We start from the raw sequence: 3,834 nt of genomic DNA, 5'->3' as shown, positions 1-3,834 counted from the left end.
CTAAAAATCTCCAGAAAGGTGGCAGCAACTTCTTCAAAGTTGGAGGGAAAACACCTTCATATCTCATTTTGATAAGAAATTCTTTAACTTGAGAAATCTCAATCTCAGAGGGAAAGGTTGATTGATCGTCAATTTTAAGTACATCCCTGATGGACTATTCTGTGATGATAATTTTGCAGTCTTTGACTGTAGCCTTAACAGAAACAGAGCCATCGCTTCCTTTCTTCGCATCTGCCGTCTTCCAGAATTCTTTTGTTAGGCCTTGAAATATAGTTGGATTAACAGTTAGCACAATAGACAGACAGCATTCTCGCAATCCATGCATCATTGATTTGAATTCTTCGTGGGCAACAGGAATGTCAGCCAAAAGGATAGCCAGATTATGACCGTCAGCAAACTTGAGTTCTTCCATTACAATCTGCACTAAAACAAGCAAAGTGAGAAAAAACAATTTATTTGATCATTAAAAATTAATGTTTTTCTTAATTTACAAATAAAAAAAAATCAGTTTCACCAAAAATGAAGTTTATAGTCAAGATGGAGTTTGTTGCCGTAAACGGCCGACCGTAAACTCCGAATTTGATTTTTCGTCGATTAAACCCTCAATGCCCGTCGATTTGATGCGAGAATCACATATCTATGATCAGAATTAGTACACCTTCAAAGTTAACAGATCAATTTATTGAAATTTTACAATTTTTTTTAGAGAGAGAGAGAGAGTAGACGAGAGTTTGCGGCCGAGAACAGTAAAATGAGTGGTGGAGTAGTTTTCGGCTGATGATCTTCCTTATATACCTAGTCCAAATGCTATGGACCACAATCCACAATGTATAAAATGAAGTCCAATACCCCAAAACTTATTAAAATAAAACATTTTGAGGACAAAAATAAATTAAAATAAAATAAAATAAAATAAAATAAAATAAAATAAAATAAGAAAGTAAAAATAAAAATAAAAATAAAATTTGATATTTTAAAAGGAATTAAAACTAATTTCACCTCAACTAATACTAAATATAACTTCGTGATATTGAGATCAAAGTTGTTAAACAGCCTTAGTCCACTTATCGGTACTTCTGCTTTCACGTCCATGTCTGGTCGATCGCCGATATTGTGGTCCACTTAAACATGAAAAGTTTTGATAAATTTGAGGACATACTATATGTGACAAGAACTTAGATCTTATGAACTTAAATAATGTTCCTAAAAGACCATTCAGCTGATGACGAACAGGGATATTATTGTCCATTTAAATTGAGCAGCGAGATCTACAGAAAACCTATGAAGTGTTCAATTTTAATTGTATTAGAACGTGTATACCGCTTCCTGGTATACTCCAATAATCAAGGATTTCCAGAATACTCCTTACTTCAGGTGAGTAGACAATCATCAAGAATGAAGGAAAATTTAGAATGCATATGTTGTACACTCAGGTCAGATCTCTTCTAATCATGCAGAGAGTGAAACATATGACTAACTAGAGTTTAGAGGGATTGAGAAGTAGAAGGTTGCATATACTGTGTACCAGGTCGGATTGTTAATCACGCAAAGGAGACAGTATATGACTAACAGGTAGGAAGAATAGCATAAAAGAGGATGCAGAGAGATAGAGTTGCATATGTTGTATTCCAGGTCGGATCTCTTCCAATCACGTAGAGGAAGCAACGTATGACTAACAGATAGAAAGAAAGAAAATATTTTTTTTTACAGACCTAATTTATCGGAATTCCCCAGTTGCCCCATTAATACCGGAATTAAGGACAAAGTCCGCACATCGAGGAAACGTTAATCCACAGTTCTAGATACATATTATTTAATGTATCCGCAGATTCTCGTGTATATCCCTTTGCTCAACCTACCCAAGTGTCGTATTGTCGAGCTAAATGAAACTATCTAGGTCATTGACTTGTCAGGTCTCCAGATTCCTTAAGTTCATATGATCCTAGTCAAGTCCGTTTTGAAAACTTTCATGCCTACCAGTGCATCGAGCATAGAGCTAAGACAATTCAACTTTGGTACCTTAAGCAGATTCAGATTGCCTGTTATCAAATGATTATATCACTTCCCAACACATTTCCTACAAGCAAAAACTATCAGCAACATAATTTTTCATTTTCTGATTTTCTAATGTTTTTGGATTTTGAATTTTTAAAGTTTTCTATTTGATTTTTGTTTATTTCTCCCCCTAAAATTGTGCATGGGTGAGAATGAAATTAAAATGCGCAAATTTAAACTAACCTAAAACAAAAATTAGTCCTAAAAACGTATCATTTGCAAAAATCTCACAAGCACATCGAATCAAACTTTGTTAAACGGCTTTGTGAACAGATCCGCCACATTATTAGCAGTGGGAACCTGTTCCAGCCGAATGAGCGAACGCTCATAACAATCTCTGATGAAATGAATTTTGATGTCAATGTGCTTGGTTTTCAAGTGTTGGACTGGATTTTTAGCAATCTGAATGGCAGCCTCATTATCACAAAAAATAGGGGTTTCTTAATAGTTTAAACCATAATCCAACAGCTGATGTTGGATCCATATAACTTGAGAGCAACAAGGAGAGGCAACAACATATTCCACTTCTGCTGTTGAGGTGGAGACGGTGTGCTATTTCTTGCACTGCCAAGACACAGCCGGTCACCAAGGAATTGACACCCTCCTAATGTAGATTTCCTATCAAGCTCACAGCCTCCATAATTACTGTTAGCAAAAGCATATAAATCAAATTCAGAATTTTTCAAATACCAAAGACCCAGTTTTGGGTTTCCTTTGATATACTGAAAGATTCTTTTGACAGCAATAATTTGTGAAAGTTTAGGATTTGCCTAATAATGTGTGCATTGACAAACTGCAAACATGATGTGTAGTCACCTTGCAGTTAGATACATCAACGAACCGATCATCGATCTATAGTGAGTTTGATCTACAGATTCGCCATCAGTATCTGGAGTCAGCAGAGGTCGCTTGACCATTGGAGTCAAAGCAGGTTTTGCGTCTTGAAACCTGAACTTCTTAAGTATATCCTCCACATACTTTGCTTTATGGAGCAGGATTCCGGTTGACTTCTGTTGGACCTGAAGCCCTAAAAACATGGTCATTTCTCCTAACGAACTCATCTCAAACCTCTTTTTCATCACTCCTTCGAACTCTTTGCATAGCTGCAAACTTGTAGACCCAAAGATAATGTCGTCAACATAGATCTGAACTAGAATCAGATCATTACCTACATGCTTGATGAACATGGTTTGATCGATAGTGCCACGAGAATATCCATGTTCGAGCAAGTGCTTGGTGAGAGTTGCATACCATGCTCGAGGAGCTTGATGTAACCCATACAATGCCTTGTCCAACTTGTAGATATGATTAGGAAACTTCGAGTTGACAAACCCAGGGGTTGATCGACGTAGATTTCTTCCTTTACCTTGACATACAAGATGGCTGTCTTGACATCCATCTGATAAACTGTGAAGTTCATGTAGGAAGCATATGCAAGGAAGATATGGATAGCCTCCAAGCGAGCCACCGGAGCATAAACCTCAGTGTAGTCAAGACCTCTGATCTGTCTAAACCCACGGACCACCAATCTCACCTTATTTCGCACTATGACTCCAGAATCATCCTGCTTATTTCGATATACCCACGGAGTGTCAAGAGACTTTTTACCTTAGGCAATTCAACCAACGTCCAAACCTCGAGCTTTTTGAATTGATTTAACTCATCGCGCATAGCATCTACCTATCTGGGCTCATTCAAAGACATTTCAACATTCTTCGGCTCAATTTGAGAGATAAAGCAATAATAGAAACATGTATTAACATCTCTACTATGACTTTT

The sequence above is a fragment of the Lactuca serriola genome, chromosome 3, assembly GCF_051521515.1.
Source record: "Lactuca serriola cultivar US96UC23 chromosome 3, Lser_US96UC23_V15, whole genome shotgun sequence".
In the NCBI taxonomy this organism is placed as follows: Eukaryota; Viridiplantae; Streptophyta; class Magnoliopsida; order Asterales; family Asteraceae; genus Lactuca; species Lactuca serriola.
This window is presented reverse-complemented; position numbering follows the sequence as displayed.